The following is a 21,965-nucleotide window of genomic DNA, read 5'->3' on the forward strand; positions in this document are numbered from 1 at the left end:
CCACTCCCCTGCTCTTTCCCCATAGCTATGCAAATTTTTCCCCTTCAAGTATTTATCCAATTCCCTTTTGAAAGTTATTACTGAATCTGCTTCCACCGCCCTTTCAGGCAGTGAATTCCAGATCAGAACAACCCACTGCGTAAAAAATGTCCCCTCTGGCTCTTTTGCCAATTACCTTAAATCTGTGTCCTCTGGTTACTGACCCTCCTGCCACTGGAAACAGTTTCTCCTTATTTACTCCATCTAAACCCTTCATGATTTTGAACACCTCGATTAAATCTCCCCTTAACCTTCTCTGCTCTAAGGAGAACAATCCCAGCTTCTCCAGTCTCTCCACATAACTGAAGTCCCTCATCCCTGGCACCATTCTAGTAAATCTCCTCTGCACCCTCTCTGAGGCCTTCACATCCTTCCTAAAGTGCGGTGCCCAGAATTGGACACAATACTCCAGCTGAGGCCTAACCAGTGTTTATAAAGGTTTAGCATAACTTCCTTGCATTTGTACTCTATGCCTCTATTAATAAAACCCAGGATCCCATGTGCAAGACAAAGAAGCAGTGCAGGGAAGTGATTGGGGTAAGGATAACCAGATTGTGTCAGGAAGGGACAGAGTGTACAGACAAAAGACAACAAATAGGGTCCGGGTAAGAAAAAATGGTAATTGGACAAATGGGGCCATAGTACAAAAAAATGTTAAGATGTCTAAAAATGTTAAAAAGACAAATCTAAAGGCACTGTATCTGAATGCATGAAGCATTCATAATAAGGTAGACGAATTAACAGCGCAAATAGATGTAAACAGATACGATATAATTGCAATTACAGAGACATGGCTGCAGGGTGACCAAGGCTGGGAGCTGAATATTTAAGGGTATTCGATATTTAGGAAGGACAGGCAAAAAGGAAAAGGAGGTGGGGTGGTGTTGTTAGTAAAGGATGAAATCAGAGCAATAGTGAGAAAGGATGTTGGCTCAGAAAATCAAGATGTAGAATCAGTCTGGGTGGAGTTAAGAAGCACCAAGGGGCAGAAAACACTGGTGGGAGTTGTCTATAGGCCTCCAAACAGTAGTGGGGATGGGATCAAACAGGAAATTAGAGATGCATGTAACAAGGGTACTACAGTAATCATTGGTGACTTTAATCTACATATAGACTGGCCAAACCAAATTAGCAATAATACTGTGGAGGATGAATTCCTGGAGTCTGCACGAGATGGTTTTTTAGACCAGTACATTGAGGAGCCAACCAGGGAACAGGCTATCCTAGATTGGGTATTGTGCAATGAGAAGGGGTTAATTAATAATCTTGTTGTGCAGGGTCCTTTAGGGAAGAGTGACCATAACATGATAGAATTCTTCATTAGAATGGAAAGTGAAGTAGTCCAATCCGAAACTAGGGTCCTAAATCTAAACAAAGGAAACTATGAAGGTATGAGGAGTGAGTTGGCTATGATAGATTGGGAAGCTTCATTAAAAGGCATGACAGTGGATCGGCAATGGCTAACATTTAAGGAACGAATGCATGAATTGCAACAATTATACATTCCTTTCTGGCGCAAAAACACAAAAGGAAAAGTGGCCCAACCATGGCTAACAAAAGAAATTAAGGATAGTATTAGATCCAAAGAGGAGTCATATAAAGTTGCCAGAAAAAGTAGCAAGCCTGAGGATTGGGAGCAGTATAAAAGTGGACTGTAAAAGCTTCTACAAGTATGTAAAAAGAAAAAGATTAGTGAAGACAAATGTAGGTCCCTTACAGTCAGAAACAGGAGAATTTATAATGGGGAACAAGGAAATGGCAGAGCAATTAAACAAATATTTTGGTTCTATCTTCACGGAAGAGGACACAAATAACTTTCCAGAAATGGTAGGGAACCAAGGGACTAGTGAGAAGGAGGTATTAAAGGAAATTAGTATTAGTAAAAAAATATTGCTGGAGAAATTAATGGGACTGAAAGCCGATAAATCCCCAGGACCTGATAATCTGCATCCCAGAGTACTAAAAGAGGTAGCCATGGAAATAGTGGATGCATTAGTTGTCATCTTCCAAAATTCTACAGATTATGGAACAGTTCCTGCAGATTGGAGGGTGGCAAATGTAACCCCACTATTTAAAAAAGGAGGGAGAGAGAAAACAGGGAATTACAGACTGGTTAGCCTAACATCAGTGGTGGGGAAAATGCTCGAGTCTATTATAAAGGATGTGATAACAGAACACTTAGAAAATATCAACATGGATTTATGAAAGGGAAATCATGTTTGACAAACCTACTGGAGTTTTTTGAGGATGTAACTGGTAGAATAGATAAGGGAGAACCAGTGGATGTGGTTTATTTGGATTTTCAGAAGGCCTTTGATAAAGTCCCACATAAGAGGTTAGTGTGCAAAATTAAAGCACATGGGATTGGGGGTAATATACTGGCATGGATTGAAAATTGGTTAACAGACAGGAAACAGAGAATCGGAATAAATGGGTCTTTTTCGGGGTGACGGGCAGTGACTGGTGGGGTACGGCAGGGATCAGTGCTTGGGCCCCAGCTATTCACAATATATATCAATGATTTGGACGAGGGAACCAAATGTAATATTTCCAAGTTTGCGGACGGCACAAAACTAGGTGGGACTGTGAGTTGTGAGGAAGATGCAAAGAGGCTTCAAGGTGATTTAGACAAGTTGAGTGAGTGGGTAAATACATGGCAGATGCAGTATAATGTGGATAAATGTGAAGTTATCCACTTCGGAAGGAAAAACAGAAAGGCAGAGTATTATTTAAATGGTGATAGATTGGGAAATGTTGATGTACAAAGGGACCTGGGTGTCCTTGTACACCAGTCACTGAAAGCAAACATGCAGGTGCAGCAAGCAGTTAGGAAGGCAAATGGTATGTTGGCCTTCATTGCAAGAGGATTTGAGTACAGGAGCAGGGATGTCTTGCTGCAGTTCTACAGGGCCTTGGTGAGACCACGCCTGGAGTATTGTGTGCAGTTTTGGTCTCCTTACCTAAGAAAGGATATACTTGCCACAGAGGGAGTACAGCGAAGGTTCACCAGACTGATTCCTGGGATGGCAGGACTGTCGTATGAGGAGAGATTGGGTCGACTCGGCCTGTATTCACTCGAGTTTAGAAGAATGAGAGAGGATCTCATTGAAACATAAAATTCTGACAGGACTAGACAGCCTAGATGCAGGGAGGATGTTTCCCCTGGCTGGGGGGTCCAGAACGAGGGGTCACAGTCTCAGGATACGGGGTAGGACATTTAGGACTGAGATGAGGAGAAATTTCTTCACTCAGAGGGTGGTGAACCTGTGGAATTCTCTACCACAGAAGGCTGTGGAGGCCAAGTCACTGAATATATTTAAGAAGGAGCTGGATAGATTTCTAGATACAAAATGCATCAAGGGGTACGGGGAGAGAGCGGGAATATGATATTGAGATAGAGGATCAGCCATGATCATATTGAATGGGGGAGCAGGCTCGAAGGGCCGAATGGCCTACTCCTGCTCCTATTTTCTATGTTTCTATGTTTCGATGCTTTTTTGACAACTTGTCCTCAAAAATTTGTGTACATACACCCCTGGGTCTCTCTGCTCCTCCACCCCCTGTAAAATTATGCCATTTAGTTTCTATTGCCTCTCCTTGAGGGTGAGGGTCAGGCTGAGGGTGAGGGTGGGGGTGAGGCTGAGGTTGGGGGTGGGGGTGGGGGTGGGGTCGAGGGTGGGGTTGGGCCTGGGGGTGAGACTACAAGTGAGGGTGAGGGTGGGACTAGGGGTGAGGGGTGGGGGTGGGACTGAGGTTGAGGGTGAGGGTGGGACTGGGGATGAGGGTGGGACTGGGGGTGAGGGGTGGGGGTGGGACTGAGGTTGAGGGTGGGACTGGGGGTGAGGGTGGGACTGGGGGTGAGGGTGGGACTGGGGGTGAGGGTGACGGTGGGACTGAGGGTGAGGGTGAGGGTGGGACTGACGGTGAGGGTGAGGGTGGGACTGAGGGTGAGGGTGGGACTGGGGGTGAGGGTGAGGGTGGGACTGAGGGTGAGGGTGGGACTGGGGGTGAGGGTGAGGGTGGGACTGGGGGTGAGGGTGGGACTGGGGGTGAGGGTGAGGGTGGGACTGGGGGTGAGGGTGAGTTGGGACTGAGGGTGAGGGTGGGACTGGGGGTGAGGGTGAGGGTGGGACTGGGGGTGAGGGTGAGGGTGGGACTGGGGGTGAGGGTGGGACTGGGGGTGAGTGTGAGGGTGGGACTGGGGGTGAGGGTGAGTTGGGACTGAGGGTGAGGGTGGGACTGGGGGTGAGGGTAAGGGTGGGACTGGGGGTGAGGGTGAGGGTGGGACTGGGGGTGAGGGTGAGGGTGGGACTGAGGGTGAGGGTGGGACTGAGGGTGAGGGTGGGGGTGAGGGTGGGACTGAGGGTGAGGGTGGGACTGGGGGTGAGGGTGAGGGTGGGACTGAGTGTGAGGGTGGGACTGGGGGTGAGGGTGAGGGTGGGACTGAGGGTGAGGGTGGGACTGGGGGTGAGGGTGAGGGTGGGACTGAGGGGTGGGCCCCTGGATTACATCTGTTGAGATGCCCCATTGGGGATTAAAGACGGGAGCTGATCCCTCTGCCCATCACTTGCCCCACAGGACCTCCTGGATCTGTCACTCCCTCCCCTCGGAGTGTCGAAGTGTGAGTGAAGGATTGTGTACAGATGTGTGGGATTTGGGGGTATCATCGCCGCCTCACTCTCGTTTAGTTTAATTTTTAGTCCTGACTTGGAGCGGATTCCTCCGGTTGGGATCGGGCCCCGGGGCTGTGCTGGACGTGACCCTCATGGAGGTGTGTGTTTTCAGTGCGGTGGGAATGGGGCGCAGGGGGCACTGGGCACGGACACAGACAGCACTGGATTCACTGAGCCAGCGGGACTCGATGTCAATTCCATTACTTTTGGTGCAAAGATCGAAGTTTTGGTGTGAAGTGATTTTCACCTTCCGATGATTGTTAGTTTTTAAAGTGATAAAGTTATGATTTAAAATTCCACAATCTATTGAACCCATTGCAAATCCCTGGAATCATTGAACATATAGGATAGGCTGCAATAATAAACAGGGGGAGGGAGTGCCAGATCCAGGAGAATCCGTGGGTCAGGTGATGGGCGGAGGGATCTTTAATCCCCAATTGGGAGCATTTCATGGGATCTTTCACTAAATCCCCAGATCAGTGAGTAGAACTGAACTAAGACACTCGGTCCCAGACCCAGACCCAGACCCTGGCCCCAGACCCCGGTCCCAGACCCAGACCCAGACCCAGACACCCGGTCCCAGACACCCAGTCCCAGACCCAGACCCAAACCCAGACCCTGGTCCCAGACCCCGGTCCCAGACCCAGACCCAGACCCAGACACCCGGTCCCAGACCCAGACCCAAACCCAGACCCCGGTCCCAGACCCAGACACCCGGTCCCAGACCCAGACACCCGGTCCCAGACCCAGACCCAAACCCAGACCCTGGTCCCAGACCCCGGTCCCAGACCCAGACACCCGGTCCCAGACCCAGACACCCGGTCCTGGACCCAGACCCAGACCCCAGACCCCGGTCCCAGACCCCGGTCCCAGACCCAGACCCCAGTCCCAGGTCCCAGACCCCGGTCCCAGACCAAGACCCCAGTCCCAGACCCAGACCCCAGTCCCAGACCCAGACCCAGACCCAAGTTTGCTGACGATGCAAAGCTAGGTGGGAAAGTAAGCTGTGAGGAGGACACAAAGAGTCTACAAAGGGATATAGACAGGTTAAGTGAGTGGGCAAGAAGGTGGCAGATGGAGTATAGTGTGGGGAAATGTGAGGTTATTCACTTTGGTAGGAAGAATAGAAAAACAGAATATTTTTTAAATAGTGAGAAACTATTAAATGTTGGTGTTCAGAGAGATTTAGGTCTCCTTGTACACGAAACACAGAAAGTTAACATGCAGGTACAGCAAGCAATTACGAAACCAAATTGGATGTTGGCCTTTATTGCAAGGGAGTTGGAGTACAAGAGTAAGGAAGTCTTGCTACAATTGTATGGGGCTTTGGTGAGACCTCACCTGTGTACAGTCCTGGTCTCCTTATCTAAGGAAGGATATACTTGCCTTGGAGGCGGTGCAACGAAGGTTCACTCGATTGATTCCTGGGATGAGAGGATTGTCCTATGAAGAGAGGTTGAGTAGAATGGGCCTAACTCTCTGGAGTTTAGAAGAATGAGAGGTGATTGCATTGAAATATAAAAGATTATGAGGGGGCTTGACAGGGTAGATGCTGAGAGGCTGTTTCCCCTGGCTGGAGAGTTTAGAACTAGGGGGCATAGTCTCAGGATAAGGGGTCGGCCATTTAAGACTGAGATGAGGAGGAATTTCTTCACACAGAAGGTTGTGAATCTTTGGAATTCTCTACCCCAGAGGGCTGTGGATGCTCAGTCGTTGAGTATATTCAAGGCTGAGATGGATAGATTTTTGGACTCTTGGGGAATCGAGGGATATGGGGATCAGGCGGGAAAGTGGAGTTGAGGTCGAAGATCAGCCATGATCTGATTGAATGGTGGAGCAGGCTCGAGGGGCCGTATGGCCTACTCCTGCTCCGACTTCTTATATTCTTATGTTCTTATCTCCCCAATCCCCAATCCCCAGTCCCCAATCCCCAATTCCCAAACCCCACTCCCCACTCCTCAATCCCCACTCCCCAATCCCTACTCCCCGCTCTCCAATCCCCAGTCCCCAATCTCCACTCCCCAATCCCCAATCCCCAAACCTCACTCCCCAATCCCCAATTCCCAGTACCACTCCCCACTCCCCAGTTCCCACTCCTCACTCCCCAATCCCCACTCCCAAATCCCCAATCCCCACTCCCAAATCCCCAATCCCCAATCCTCAATCCCCAGTTCCCACTCCCCAATCCCCAGTTCCCACTCCCCAATCCCCAGTTCCCACTCCCCACTCCCCAATCCCCACTCCCCAGTTCCCACTCCCCAATCCCCAGTTCCCACTCCCCAATCCCCACTCCCCAATCCACACTCCCCAGTTCCCACTCCTCACTCCCCAATCCCCACTCCCCAATCCCCACTCCCCACTCCCCAATCCCCACTCCCCAATCCCCACTCCCCAAACCCTACTCCCCAGTACTAAATCCCCACTCCCCAATCCCCAAACCTCACTCCCCAATCCCCAATTCCCAGTACCACTCCCCCGTTCCCACTCCTCACTCCCCAATCCCCACTCCCAAATCCCCAATCCCCAATCCCCAGTTCCCACTCCCCAATCCCCAGTTCCCACTCCCCAATCCCCAGTTCCCACTCCCCAATCCCCACTCCCCAATCCCCACTCCCCACTCCCCAATCCCCAGTTCCCACTCCCCAATCCCCAGTCCCCAATCCCCAATCCCCACTCCCCAATCCCCACTCCCCAATCCCCACTCCCCACTCCCCAATCCCCAGTTCCCACTCCCCAATCCCCAGTTCCCAATCCCCAATCCCCAGTTCCCACTCCCCAATCCCCAGTTCCCACTCCCCAATCCCCAGTTCCCACTCCCCAATCCCCAGTTCCCACTCCCCACTCCCCAATCCCCAGTTCCCACTCCCCAATCCCCAATCCCCACTCCCCACTCCCCACTCCCCAATCCCCAGTTCCCACTCCCCAATCCCCACTCCCCACTCCCCAATCCCCAGTTCCCACTCCCCAATCCCCAGTTCCCACTCCCCAATCCCCAGTTCCCACTCCCCAATCCCCAGTTCCCACTCCCCAACCTCCACTCCCCAATCCCCACTCCCCAACCCCCAGTACCACTCCTCAATCCCCAGTTCCCACTCCCCAATCCCCACTCCCCAATCCCCACTCCCCACTCCCCAATCCCCAGTTCCCACTCCCCAATCCCCAATCCCCAATCCCCAATCCCCACTCCCCACTCCCCAATCCCCAGTACCACTCCCCAATCCCCACTCCCCACTCCCCAATCCCCAGTTCACACTCCCCAAACCCTACTCCCCAGTACTAAATCCCCACTCCCCAATCCCCCCTCCCCGGTCCCCAGTCCCTACTCCCCACACCCCAATCCCCACTCTCCAATCCCCAATCCCCGTCCTCCACTCCCCAATCTCCACTCCCCAATCTCCACTCCCCAACCCCCACACGCCCACCGCCTCATCCATCGCCCGCCCACCCCCTGGTCCATCGCCCGCCCACCCCCTCGTCCATCGCCCGCCCACCCCCTGGTCCATCACCCGCCCACCCCCTCGTCCATCGCCCGCCCACCCCCTGGTCCATCGCCCGCCCACCCCCTCGTCCATCGCCCGCCCACCCCCTGGTCCATCACCCGCCCACCCCCTCGTCCATCGCCCGCCCAGCCCCTGGTCCATCACCCGATCACCCCCTCGTCCATCGCCCGCCCACCCCCTCGTCCATCGCCCACCCACCCCCTCGTCCATCACCCGCCCACCCCCTGGTCCATCACCCGCCCACCCCCTGGTCCATCGCCCGCCCACCCCCTCGTCCATCGCCCGCCCTCGTCCATCGCCCGCCCTCGTCCATCGCCCGCCCACCCCCTCGTCCATCGCCCGCCCACCCCCTCGTCCATCGCCCGATCACCCCCTCGTCCATTGCCCGCCCACTCCCTCGCCCATCGCCCGCCCACACCCTCGCCCATCGCCCGCCATCCCCCTCGCCCATCGCCCATCCACTCCCTCGCCCATCGCCCGCCCACCCCCTCGCCCATCGCCCGCCCACCCGTTCGCCCATCGCCCACCCACGCCCTCGCCCATCGCCCACCCACCCCCTCGTCCATCACCCGCCCACCCCCTCGTCCATCGCCCGCCCACTCCCTCGTCAATCGCCCGCCCACCCCCTCTCCCATCACCCGCCCACCCCCTCGTCCATCACCCGCCCACCCCCTCGTCCATCGCCCACCCACCCCCTCGCCCATCGCCCGCCCACCCGTTCGCCCATCGCCCACCCAACCCCTCGCCCATCGCCCGCCCACGCCCTCGCCCATCGCCCACCCACTCCCTCGCCCATCGCCCGCCCACCCCCTCTCCCATCACCCGCCCACCCCCTCGCCCATCGACCGCCCACCCCCTCGTCCATCGCCCGCCCACACCCTCGTCCATCGCCCGCCCACCCCCTCGTCCATCGCCCGCCCACCCCCTCGTCCATCGCCCGCCCACCCCCTCGTCCATCGACCGCCCACCCCCTCGTCCATCGCCCGCCCACACCCTCGTCCATCGCCCGCCCACCCCCTCGTCAATCGCACGCCCACCCCCTCGTCCATCGCCCGCCCACCCCCTCGTCAATCGCACGCCCACTCCCTCGCCCATCGCCCGCCCACCCCCTCGTCCATCGCCCGCCCACTCCCTCGTCAATCGCCCGCCCACCCCCTCGTCCATCGCCCGCCCACCCCCTCGTCAATCGCACGCCCACTCCCTCGTCCATCGCCCGCCCACCCCCTCGTCCATCGCCCGCCCACCCCCTCGTCAATCGCACGCCCACCCCCTCGTCCATCGCCCGCCCACCCCCTCGTCCATCGCCCGCCCACCCCCTCGTCCATCGCCCGCCCACCCCCTCGTCAATCGCACGCCCACTCCCTCGCCCATCGCCCGCCCACACCCTCGCCCATCGCCCGCCCACCCCCTCGTCCATCGCCCGCCCACCCCCTGGTCCATCGCCCGCCCACTCCCTCGTCCATCGCCCGTCCACCCCCTCGTCCATCGCCCGCCCACCCCCTCGTCCATCGCCCGCCCACTCCCTCGTCAATCGCACGCCCACTCCCTCACCCAATGTGCATTGCAACTGAAATTTGCTCCCCATATAGAGAACATTGTGAACAACATCACAGCGCAGAGAGTGTGAGCGCAGAGAGTGTGAGCGCAGAGAGTGTGAGCGCAGAGAGTGTGAGCGCAGAGAGTGTGAGCGCAGAGAGTGTGAGCGGAGAGAGTGTGAGCACAGAGTGACAGCGCAGAGAGTGAGAGCGCAGAGAGTGAGCGCAGAGAGTGTGAGCGCAGAGAGTGTGAGCGCAGAGAGTGTGAGCACAGAGTGAGAGCGCAGAGAGTGAGAGCGCAGAGAGTGTGAGCAGAGAGTGAGAGCGCAGAGAGTGAGAGCGTAGAGAGTGAGAGCGTAGAGAGTGAGAGCGTAGAGAGTGAGAGCGCAGAGAGTGAGAGCGCAGAGAGTGAGAGCGCAGAGTGACAGCGCAGAGTGACAGCGCAGAGAGTGTGAGCGCAGAGAGTGTGAGCGCAGAGAGTGTGAGCGCAGAGAGTGTGAGCGCAGAGAGTGTGAGCGCAGAGAGTGAGAGCGCAGAGAGTGTGAGCGCAGAGAGTGTGAGCGCAGAGAGTGAGAGCGCAGAGAGTGAGAGCGCAGAGAGTGAGAGCGCAGAGAGTGAGAGCGCAGAGAGTGAGAGCGCAGAGAGTGAGAGCGCAGAGAGTGAGAGCGCAGAGAGTGAGAGCGCAGAGAGTGAGAGCGCAGAGAGTGAGAGCGCAGAGAGTGAGAGCGCAGAGAGTGAGAGCGCAGAGAGTGAGAGCGCAGAGAGTGAGAGCAGAGAGTGAGAGCAGAGAGTGAGAGCGCAGAGAGTGAGAGCGCAGAGAGTGAGAGCGCAGAGAGTGAGAGCGCAGAGAGTGAGAGCGCAGAGAGTGAGAGCGCAGAGTGTAAGAGCAGAGTGTAAGCACCGAGAGTGTGAGAGCAGAGAGTGAGCACCGAGTGTGTGAGAGCAGAGAGTGAGCAGCGAGTGTGTGAGAGCAGAGAGTGAGTGCAGAGAGTGAGAACAGAGAATGAGAACAGAGAGTGAGCACCGAGTGTGTGAGCACCGAGTGTGTGAGCGCAGAGAGTGAGCGCAGAGAGTGAGCGCAGAGAGTGAGAGCAGGGAGTGAGCACCGAGTGTGTGAGAGCAGAGAGTGAGCGCAGAGAGTGAGCGCAGAGAGTGAGCGCAGAGAGTGAGCGCAGAGAGTGAGAGCAGAGTGTGAGCACCGAGTGTGTGAGAGCAGAGAGTGAGCGCAGAGAGAGTGAGCGCAGAGAGAGTGAGAGCGCAGAGAGAGTGAGAGCGCAGAGAGTGAGAGCAGAGTGTGAGCACCGAGTGTGTGAGAGCAGAGAGTGAGCGCAGAGAGAGTGAGCGCAGAGAGAGTGAGCGCAGAGAGAGTGAGAGCGCAGAGAGTGAGAGCGCAGAGAGTGAGAGCGCAGAGAGTGAGAGCGCAGAGAGTGAGAGCGCAGAGAGTGAGAGCGCAGAGAGTGAGAGCGCAGAGAGTGAGAGCGCAGAGAGTGAGAGCAGAGAGTGAGAGCGCAGAGAGTGAGAGCAGAGAGTGACCACCGAGTGTGTGAGCGCAGAGAGTGAGCACCGAGTGTGTGAGAGCAGAGAGTGAGCGCAGAGAGAGTGAGCGCAGAGAGTGAGAGCGCAGAGAGTGAGAGCGCAGAGAGTGAGAGCGCAGAGAGTGAGAGCGCAGAGAGTGAGAGCGCAGAGAGTGAGAGCGCAGAGAGTGAGAGCGCAGAGAGTGAGAGCGCAGAGAGTGAGAGCAGAGAGTGACCACCGAGTGTGTGAGCGCAGAGAGTGAGCACCGAGTGTGTGAGAGCAGAGAGTGAGAGAGCAGAGAGTGAGAGCGCAGAGAGTGAGAGCGCAGAGAGTGAGAGCGCAGAGAGTGAGAGCGCAGAGAGTGAGAGCAGAGAGTGACCACCGAGTGTGTAAGCGCAGAGAGTGAGCACCGAGTGTGTGAGAGCAGAGAGTGAGAGCAGAGAGAGTGAGCGCAGAGTGAGAGCGCAGAGAGTGAGAGCGCAGAGAGTGAGAGCGCAGAGAGTGAGAGCGCAGAGAGTGAGAGCGCAGAGAGTGAGAGCGCAGAGAGTGAGAGCGCAGAGAGTGAGAGCGCAGAGAGTGAGAGCGCAGAGAGTGAGAGCGCAGAGAGTGAGAGCGCAGAGAGTGAGAGCGCAGAGAGTGAGAGCGCAGAGAGTGAGAGAGCAGAGACTGAGCACCGAGTGTGTGAGAGCAGAGAGTGAGAGCGCAGAGAGAGTGAGAGCGCAGAGAGAGTGAGAGCGCAGAGAGAGTGAGAGCGCAGAGAGAGTGAGAGCGCAGAGAGAGTGAGAGCGCAGAGAGTGAGAGCGGAGAGTGTGAGAGCGCAGAGTGTGAGAGCGCAGAGTGTGCGAGCGCAGAGTGTGCGAGAGCAGAGAGTGAGAGCGCAGAGAGTGAGAGCGCAGAGATAGTGAGAGCGCAGAGAGTGAGAGCGCAGAGTGTGTGAGAGCAGAGAGTGAGAGCGCAGAGAGTGAGAGCGCAGAGAGTGAGAGCGCAGAGAGTGAGAGCGCAGAGAGTGAGAGCGCAGAGAGAGTGAGCGCAGAGAGAGTGAGCGCAGAGAGTGAGCACCGAGTGTGTGAGAGCAGAGAGTGAGCGCAGAGAGAGTGAGCGCAGAGAGAGTGAGCGCAGAGAGAGTGAGCGCGCAGAGAGTGAGAGCGCAGAGAGTGAGAGCGCAGAGAGTGAGAGCGCAGAGAGTGACAGCGCAGAGAGAGAGAGCGCAGAGAGTGAGAGCGCAGAGAGAGTGAGCGCAGAGAGAGTGAGCGCAGAGAGAGTGAGCGCAGAGAGAGTGAGCGCAGAGAGAGTGAGAGCAGAGAGTGAGCGCAGAGAGAGTCAGCGCAGAGAGTGTGAGCGCAGAGTGTGAGCGCAGAGTGTGAGAGCAGAGAGTGAGAGCAGAGAGTGAGAGAGCAGAGTGTGAGAGCGCAGAGTGTGAGAGCAGAGTGTGAGCGCAGAGTGTGAGAGCAGAGAGTGAGAGCAGAGAGTGAGAGCAGGGAGTGAGAGCAGAGAGTGAGCGCAGAGAGTGAGCGCAGAGAGTGAGCGCAGAGAGTGAGCGCAGAGAGTGAGCGCAGAGAGTGAGCGCAGAGAGTGAGAGCAGAGTGTGAGCACCGAGTGTGTGAGCGCAGAGAGAGTGAGCGCAGAGAGAGTGAGCGCAGAGAGAGTGAGAGCGCAGAGAGAGTGAGAGCGCAGAGAGTGAGAGCGGAGTGTGAGCACCGAGTGTGTGAGAGCAGAGAGTGAGCGCAGAGAGAGTGAGCGCAGAGAGAGTGAGCGCAGAGAGAGTGAGAGCGCAGAGAGTGAGAGCGCAGAGAGCGCAGAGAGTGAGAGCGCAGAGAGTGAGAGCGCAGAGAGTGAGAGCGCAGAGAGTGAGAGCGCAGAGAGTGAGAGCGCAGAGAGTGAGAGCGCAGAGAGTGAGAGCGCAGAGATTGAGAGCGCAGAGAGTGAGAGCGCAGAGAGTGAGAGCAGAGAGTGAGAGCGCAGAGAGTGAGAGCGCAGAGAGTGACCACCGAGTGTGTGAGCGCAGAGAGTGAGCACCGAGTGTGTGAGAGCAGAGAGTGAGCGCAGAGAGAGTGAGCGCAGAGAGAGTGAGCGCAGAGAGTGAGAGCGCAGAGAGTGAGAGCGCAGAGAGTGAGAGCGCAGAGAGTGAGAGCGCAGAGAGTGAGAGCGCAGAGAGTGAGAGCGCAGAGAGTGAGAGCGCAGAGAGTGAGAGCGCAGAGAGAGTGAGCGCAGAGAGAGTGAGCGCAGAGAGTGAGAGCGCAGAGAGTGAGAGCAGAGAGTGACCACCGAGTGTGTGAGCGCAGAGAGTGAGCACCGAGTGTGTGAGAGCAGAGAGTGAGAGAGCAGAGAGTGAGAGCGCAGAGAGTGAGAGCGCAGAGAGTGAGAGCGCAGAGAGTGAGAGCAGAGAGTGACCACCGAGTGTGTAAGCGCAGAGAGTGAGCACCGAGTGTGTGAGAGCAGAGAGAGTGAGCGCAGAGAGTGAGAGCGCAGAGAGTGAGAGCGCAGAGAGTGAGAGCGCAGAGAGTGAGAGCGCAGAGAGTGAGAGCGCAGAGAGTGAGAGCGCAGAGAGTGAGAGCGCAGAGAGTGAGAGCGCAGAGAGTGAGAGCGCAGAGAGTGAGAGCGCAGAGAGTGAGAGAGCAGAGAGTGAGCACCGAGTGTGTGAGAGCAGAGAGTGAGAGCGCAGAGAGAGTGAGCGCAGAGAGAGTGAGAGCGCAGAGAGAGTGAGAGCGCAGAGAGAGTGAGAGCGCAGAGAGTGAGAGCGGAGAGTGTGAGAGCGCACAGTGTGCGAGCGCAGAGTGTGCGAGAGCAGAGAGTGAGAGCGCAGAGAGTGAGAGCGCAGAGATAGTGAGAGCGCAGAGAGTGAGAGCGCAGAGTGTGTGAGAGCAGAGAGTGAGAGCGCAGAGAGTGAGAGCGCAGAGAGTGAGAGCGCAGAGAGTGAGAGCGCAGAGAGTGAGAGCGCAGAGAGAGTGAGCGCAGAGAGAGTGAGCGCAGAGAGTGAGCACCGAGTGTGTGAGAGCAGAGAGTGAGCGCAGAGAGAGTGAGCGCAGAGAGAGTGAGCGCAGAGAGTGTGAGCGCAGAGAGAGTGAGCGCAGAGAGAGTGAGCGCAGAGAGTGAGAGCGCAGAGAGTGAGAGCGCAGAGAGTGACTGCGCAGAGAGAGAGAGCGCAGAGAGTGAGAGCGCAGAGAGAGTGAGCGCAGAGAGAGTGAGCGCAGAGAGAGTGAGCGCAGAGAGAGTGAGAGCAGAGAGTGAGCGCAGATAGAGTGAGCGCAGATAGAGTGAGCGCAGAGAGAGTGAGCGCAGAGTGTGAGTGCAGAGTGTGAGAGCAGAGAGTGAGAGCAGAGAGTGAGAGAGCAGAGTGTGAGAGCGCAGAGTGTGAGCGCAGAGTGTGAGCGCAGAGTGTGAGAGCAGAGAGTGAGAGCGCAGAGAGTGAGAGCGCAGAGAGTGAGAGCGCAGAGAGTGAGAGCGCAGAGAGTGAGAGCGCAGAGAGTGAGAGCGCAGAGAGTGAGAGCGCAGAGAGTGAGAGTGCAGAGAGTGAGAGCAGAGAGTGAGAGCAGAGAGTGAGAGCGCAGAGAGTGAGAGCGCAGAGAGTGACAGCGCAGAGAGAGAGAGCGCAGAGAGTGAGAGCGCAGAGAGAGTGAGCGCAGAGAGAGTGAGCGCAGAGAGAGTGAGCGCAGAGAGTGAGCGCAGAGAGAGTGAGCGCAGAGAGAGTGAGCGCAGAGTGTGAGCGCAGAGTGTGAGAGCAGAGAGTGAGAGCAGAGAGTGAGAGAGCAGAGTGTGAGAGCGCAGAGTGTGAGAGCAGAGTGTGAGAGCAGAGTGTGAGCGTAGAGTGTGAGAGCAGAGAGTGAGAGCGCAGAGAGTGAGAGCGCAGAGAGTGAGAGCGCAGAGAGTGAGAGCGCAGAGAGTGAGAGCGCAGAGAGTGAGAGCGCAGAGAGTGAGAGCAGAGAGTGAGAGCAGAGAGTGAGAGCGCAGAGAGTGAGCGCAGAGAGTGAGAGCAGAGAGTGAGAGCAGAGAGTGAGAGCAGAGAGTGAGCGCAGAGAGTGAGAGCGCAGAGAGTGATAGCAGAGTGTGAGAGCGCAGAGAGTGAGAGCGCAGAGAGTGAGAGCGCAGAGAGTGAGAGCAGAGAATGAGAGCGCAGAGAGTGAGAGCGCAGAGAGTGAGAGCAGAGAGTGAGAGTGCAGAGTGTGAGAGCGCAGAGAGTGAGAGCAGGGTGTGAGAGCAGAGAGTGAGAGCGCAGAGAGTGAGAGCGCAGAGAGTGAGAGCAGAGAGTGAGAGCGCAGAGAGTGAGCGCAGAGAGTGAGAGCAGAGAGTGAGAGCAGAGAGTGAGAGCAGAGAGTGAGCGCAGAGAGTGAGAGCGCAGAGAGTGATAGCAGAGTGTGAGAGCGCAGAGAGTGAGAGCGCAGAGAGTGAGAGCGCAGAGAGTGAGAGCAGAGAATGAGAGCGCAGAGAGTGAGAGCGCAGAGAGTGAGAGCAGAGAGTGAGAGTGCAGAGTGTGAGAGCGCAGAGAGTGAGAGCAGGGTGTGAGAGCAGAGAGTGAGAGCGCAGAGAGTGAGAGCGCAGAGAGTGAGAGCGCAGAGAGTGAGAGCGCAGAGAGTGAGAGCGCAGAGAGTGAGAGCAGAGAGTGAGAGCAGAGTGTGAGAGCAGAGAGTGAGAGAGCAGAGAGTGAGAGCGCAGAGAGTGAGAGCGCAGAGAGTGTGAGAGCAGAGAGTGAGCGCAGAGAGTGAGAGCAGAGAGTGAGAGTGCAGAGAGTGAGAGCGCAGAGAGTGAGAGCGCAGAGAGTGAGAGCGCAGAGAGAGTGAGCGCAGAGAGAGTGAGCGCAGAGAGAGTGAGCGCAGAGAGAGTGAGCACAGAGAGAGTGAGCGCAGAGAGAGTGAGCGCAGAGAGAGTGAGCGCAGAGAGAGTGAGCGCAGAGAGTGAGCACCGAGTGTGTGAGAGCAGAGAGTGAGAGCGCAGAGAGTGAGAGCGCAGAGAGTGAGAGCGCAGAGAGAGTGAGCGCAGAGAAAGTGAGCGCAGAGAGAGAGAGCGCAGAGAGAGTGAGAGCAGAGAGTGAGCCGCAGAGTGTGAGAGCGCAGAGTGTGAGAGCGCAGAGTGTGAGAGCGCAGAGAGTGAGAGCGCAGAGAGTGAGAGCGCAGAGAGTGAGAGCGCAGAGAGTGAGAGCGCAGAGAGTGAGAGCGCAGAGAGTGAGAGCAGAGAGTGAGAGCGCAGAGAGTGAGAGCGCAGAGAGTGAGAGCGCAGAGAGTGAGAGCAGAGAGTGAGAGAGCAGAGAGTGAGAGAGCAGAGAGTGAGAGAGCAGAGAGTGAGAGAGCAGAGAGTGAGAGAGCAGAGAGTGAGAGCGCAGAGAGTGAGAGCAGAGAGTGAGCGCAGAGAGAGTGAGCGCAGAGTGTGAGCACAGAGTGTGAGAGCAGAGAGTGAGAGAGCAGAGAGTGAGAGAGCAGAGTGTGAGAGCGCAGAGTGTGAGAGCAGAGTGTGAGCGCAGAGTTTGAGAGCAGAGAGTGAGAGCGCAGAGAGTGAGAGCGCAGGGAGTGAGAGCGCAGAGAGTGAGAGCGCAGAGAGTGAGAGCGCAGAGAGTGAGAGCGCAGAGAGTGAGAGCGCAGAGAGTGAGAGCGCAGAGAGTGAGAGCAGAGAGTGAGAGCGCAGAGAGTGAGAGCGCAGGGAGTGAGAGCGCAGAGAGTGAGAGCGCAGAGAGTGTGAGAGCAGAGAGTGTGAGAGCAGAGAGTGAGAGCGCAGAGAGTGAGAGCGCAGAGAGTGAGAGCAGAGAGTGAGAGCGCAGAGAGTGAGAGCGCAGAGAGTGTGAGAGCGGAGAGTGAGCGCAGAGAGTGAGAGCGCAGAGAGTGAGAGCGCAGAGAGTGTGAGAGCAGAGAGTGAGCGCAGAGAGTGAGAGCGCAGAGAGTGAGAGCGCAGAGAGTGAGAGCGCAGAGAGTGAGAGCGCAGAGAGTGAGAGCGCAGAGAGTGAGAGCGCAGAGTGTGAGAGCGCAGAGAGTGAGAGCGCAGAGAGTGAGAGAGCAGAGAGTGAGCGCAGAGAGTGAGAGCGCAGAGAGTGAGAGAGCAGAGAGTGAGAGAGCAGAGAGTGAGAGCGCAGAGAGTGAGAGCGCAGAGTGAGAGCAGAGAATGAGAGCAGAGAGTGAGAGCGCAGAGAGTGAGAGCGCAGAGAGTGAGAGCAGAGAGTGAGAGCGCAGAGAGTGAGAGCAGAGAGTGAGAGCGCAGAGAGTGAGAGCGCAGAGAGTGAGAGCGCAGAGAGTGAGAGCGCAGAGAGTGAGAGCGCAGAGAGTGAGAGCGCAGAGAGTGAGAGCGCAGAGAGTGAGAGCGCAGAGAGTGAGAGCGCAGAGAGTGAGAGCAGAGAGTGAGAGCGCAGAGAGTGAGAGCAGAGAGTGTGAGAGCAGAGAGTGAGAGCGCAGAGAGTGAGAGCAGAGAGTGTGAGAGCAGAGAGTGAGAGTGCAGAGAGTGAGAGCGCAGAGAGAGTGAGCGCAGAGAGTGAGAGCGCAGAGAGTGAGAGCGCAGAGAGTGAGAGCGCAGAGAGTGAGAGCGCAGAGAGTGAGAGCGCAGAGAGAGTGAGCGCAGAGAGAGTGAGCGCAGAGAGAGTGAGAGCAGAGAGAGAGCGCAGAGTGTGAGCGCAGAGTGTGAGAGCAGAGATTGAGAGCAGAGAGTGAGAGAGCAGAGTGTGAGAGCGCAGAGTGTGAGAGCAGAGTGTGAGCGCAGAGTGTGAGAGCAGAGAGTGAGAGCGCAGAGAGTGAGAGCGCAGAGAGTGAGAGCGCAGAGAGTGAGAGCGCAGAGAATGAGAGTGCAGAGAGTGAGAGCAGAGAGTGAGAGCGCAGAGAGTGAGAGCAGAGAGTGAGCGCAGAGAGTGAGAGAGCAGAGAGTGATAGCAGAGTGTGAGAGCGCAGAGAGTGAGAGCGCAGAGAGTGAGAGCGCAGAGAGTGAGAGCGCAGAGAGTGAGAGCGCAGAGAGTGAGAGCGCAGAGAGAGTGAGCGCAGAGAGAGTGAGCGCAGAGAGAGTGAGAGCAGAGAGTGAGCGCAGAGTGTGAGCGCAGAGTGTGAGAGCAGAGATTGAGAGCAGAGAGTGAGAGAGCAGAGTGTGAGAGCGCAGAGTGTGAGAGCGCAGAGTGTGAGAGCAGAGTGTGAGCGCAGAGTGTGAGAGCAGAGAGTGAGAGCGCAGAGAGTGAGAGCGCAGAGAGTGAGAGCGCAGAGAGTGAGAGCGCAGAGAATGAGAGTGCAGAGAGTGAGAGCAGAGAGTGAGAGCGCAGAGAGTGAGAGCAGAGAGTGAGCGCAGAGAGTGAGAGAGCAGAGAGTGATAGCAGAGTGTGAGAGCGCAGAGAGTGAGAGCGCAGAGAGTGAGAGCGCAGAGAGTGAGAGCGCAGAGAGTGAGAGCGCAGAGAGTGAGAGCGCAGAGAGTGAGAGCAGAGAGTGAGAGCGCAGAGAGTGAGAGCGCAGAGAGTGAGAGCAGAGAGTGAGAGCGCAGAGCGTGAGAGCAGAGAGTGAGAGCGCAGAGAGTGAGAGCGCAGAGAGTGAGAGCAGAGAGTGAGAGCAGAGTGTGAGAGCAGAGAGTGAGAGCGCAGAGAGTGAGAGCGCAGAGAGTGAGAGAGCAGAGAGTGAGAGCGCAGAGAGTGAGAGCGCAGAGAGTGTGAGAGCAGAGAGTGAGCGCAGAGAGTGAGAGCGCAGAGAGTGTGAGCAGAGAGTGAGAGCGCAGAGAGTGAGAGCGCAGAGAGTGAGAGCGCAGAGAGTGAGAGCGCAGAGAGTGAGAGCGCAGAGAGTGAGAGCGCAGAGAGTGAGAGCGCAGAGAGTGAGAGCGCAGAGAGTGAGAGCGCAGAGAGAGTGAGCGCAGAGAGAATGAGCGCAGAGAGAGTGAGCGCAGAGAGTGAGCACCGAGTGTGTGAGAGCAGAGAGTGAGCGCAGAGAGAGTGAGCGCAGAGAGAGTGAGCGCAGAGAGAGTGAGCGCAGAGAGAGTGAGCGCAGAGAGTGAGCACCGAGTGTGTGAGAGCAGAGAGTGAGAGCGCAGAGAGTGAGAGCGCAGAGAGTGAGAGCGCAGAGAGAGTGAGCGCAGAGAGAGTGAGCGCAGAGAGAGAGAGCGCAGAGAGAGTGAGAGCAGAGAGTGAGCCGCAGAGTGTGAGAGCGCAGAGTGTGAGAGCGCAGAGAGTGAGAGCGCAGAGAGTGACAGCAGAGAGTGAGAGCAGAGAGTGAGAGAGCAGAGTGTGAGAGCGCAGAGTGTGAGAGCAGAGTGTGAGCGCAGAGTGTGAGAGCAGAGAGTGTGAGAGCAGAGAGTGAGAGCGCAGAGAGTGAGAGCGCAGAGAGTGAGAGCGCAGAGAGTGAGAGCGCAGAGAATGAGAGTGCAGAGAGTGAGAGCAGAGAGTGAGAGCGCAGAGAGTGAGAGCAGAGAGTGAGCGCAGAGAGTGAGAGAGCAGAGAGTGATAGCAGAGTGTGAGAGCGCAGAGAGTGAGAGCGCAGAGAGTGATAGCGCAGAGAGTGAGAGCGCAGAGAGTGAGAGCAGAGAGTGAGAGCGCAGAGAGTGAGAGCGCAGAGAGTGAGAGCGCAGAGAGTGAGAGCAGAGAGTGAGAGCGCAGAGTGTGAGAGCGCAGAGAGTGAGAGCAGAGTGTGAGAGCAGAGAGTGAGAGCGCAGAGAGTGAGAGCGCAGAGAGTGAGAGCGCAGAGAGTGAGAGCAGAGTGTGAGAGCAGAGAGTGAGAGCGCAGAGAGTGAGAGCGCAGAGAGTGAGAGAGCAGAGAGTGAGAGCGCAGAGAGTGAGAGCGCAGAGAGTGTGAGAGCAGAGACTGAGCGCAGAGAGTGAGAGCGCAGAGAGTGAGAGCAGAGAGTGAGAGCAGAGAGTGAGAGCGCAGAGAGTGAGAGCGCAGAGAGTGAGAGCGCAGAGAGTGAGAGCGCAGAGAGTGAGAGCGCAGAGAGTGAGAGCGCAGAGAGAGTGAGCGCAGAGAGAGTGAGCGCAGAGAGAGTGAGCGCAGAGAGTGAGCACCGAGTGTGTGAGAGCAGAGAGTCAGCGCAGAGAGAGTGAGCGCAGAGAGAGTGAGCGCAGAGAGAGTGAGCGCAGAGAGTGAGCACCGAGTGTGTGAGAGCAGAGAGTGAGAGCGCAGAGAGTGAGAGCGCAGAGAGTGAGAGCGCAGAGAGAGTGAGCGCAGAGAGAGTGAGCGCAGAGAGAGAGAGCGCAGAGAGAGTGAGAGCAGAGAGTGAGCCGCAGAGTGTGAGAGCGCAGAGTGTGAGAGCGCAGAGAGTGAGAGCGCAGAGAGTGAAAGCAGAGAGTGAGAGCGCAGAGAGTGAGAGCGCAGAGAGTGAGAGCGCAGAGAGTGAGAGCAGAGAGTGAGAGCGCAGAGAGTGAGAGCAGAGAGTGAGAGCGCAGAGAGTGAGAGCGCAGAGAGTGAGAGCGCAGAGAGTGAGAGCGCAGAGAGTGAGAGCGCAGAGAGTGAGAGCAGAGAGTGAGAGAGCAGAGAGTGAGACCGCAGAGAGTGAGAGCAGAGAGTGAGCGCAGAGAGAGTGAGCGCAGAGTGTGAGAGCAGAGTGTGAGAGCAGAGAGTGAGAGAGCAGAGTGTGAGAGCGCAGAGTGTGAGAGCAGAGTGTGAGCGCAGAGTGTGAGAGCAGAGAGTGAGAGCGCAGAGAGTGAGAGCGCAGAGAGTGAGAGCGCAGAGAGTGAGAGCGCAGAGAGAGTGAGCGCAGAGAGAGTGAGCGCAGAGAGAGAGAGCGCAGAGAGAGTGAGAGCAGAGAGTGAGAGCAGAGAGTGAGCCGCAGAGTGTGAGAGCGCAGAGTGTGATAGCGCAGAGAGTGATAGCGCAGAGAGTGATAGCGCAGAGAGTGAGAGCGCAGAGAGTGAGAGCGCAGAGAGTGAGAGAGCAGAGAGTGCAGAGAGTGAGAGCAGAGAGTGAGAGCGCAGAGAGTGAGAGCAGAGAGTGAGCGCAGAGAGTGAGAGCGCAGAGAGTGAGAGCGCAGAGAGTGAGAGCGCAGAGAGTGAGAGCGCAGAGAGTGAGAGCAGAGAGTGAGAGCGCAGAGTGTGAGAGCAGAGAGTGAGAGTGCAGAGAGTGAGAGCGCAGAGAGTGAGAGCGCAGAGAGTGAGAGCGCAGAGAGTGAGAGCGCAGAGAGTGAGAGCGCAGAGAGTGAGAGCGCAGAGAGAGTGAGCGCAGAGAGAGTGAGCGCAGAGAGAGAGAGCGCAGAGAGAGTGAGAGCAGAGAGTGAGAGCAGAGAGTGAGCCGCAGAGTGTGAGAGCGCAGAGTGTGAGAGCGCAGAGTGTGAGAGCGCAGAGTGTGATAGCGCAGAGAGTGATAGCGCAGAGAGTGAGAGCGCAGAGAGTGAGAGCGCAGAGAGTGAGAGAGCAGAGAGTGCAGAGAGTGAGAGCAGAGAGTGAGAGCGCAGAGAGTGAGAGCAGAGAGTGAGAGCAGAGAGTGAGCGCAGAGAGTGAGAGCGCAGAGAGTGAGAGCAGAGAGTGAGAGCGCAGAGTGTGAGAGCGCAGAGTGTGAGAGCGCAGAGAGTGAGAGCAGAGTGTGAGAGCAGAGAGTGAGAGCGCAGAGAGTGAGAGCGCAGAGAGTGAGAGCAGAGAGTGAGAGCAGAGTGTGAGAGCAGAGAGTGAGAGCGCAGAGAGTGAGAGCGCAGAGAGTGAGAGAGCAGAGAGTGAGAGCGCAGAGAGTGTGAGAGCAGAGAGTGAGCGCAGAGAGTGAGAGCGCAGAGAGTGAGAGCAGAGAGTGAGAGCGCAGAGAGTGAGAGCGCAGAGAGTGAGAGCGCAGAGAGTGAGAGCGCAGAGA

The 21,965-nt window shown here is 57.0% G+C and overlaps 1 protein-coding gene and 1 pseudogene across 1 annotated transcript in view; both read left to right on the forward strand.

Annotated features, from left to right (window-relative positions):
- LOC137305262 (proteasome subunit beta type-8-like) overlaps positions 1–21,965 on the forward strand; it is a 188,742-nt gene that overhangs the window by 48,807 nt on the left and 117,970 nt on the right. The gene's annotated exons all lie outside the window — the stretch shown is intronic.
- LOC137304956 (histone-lysine N-methyltransferase, H3 lysine-79 specific-like) lies at positions 14,401–16,536 on the forward strand (annotated as a pseudogene).

The sequence above is a fragment of the Heptranchias perlo genome, chromosome 39 (assembly GCF_035084215.1).
Source record: "Heptranchias perlo isolate sHepPer1 chromosome 39, sHepPer1.hap1, whole genome shotgun sequence".
NCBI lineage: Eukaryota > Metazoa > Chordata > Chondrichthyes > Hexanchiformes > Hexanchidae > Heptranchias > Heptranchias perlo.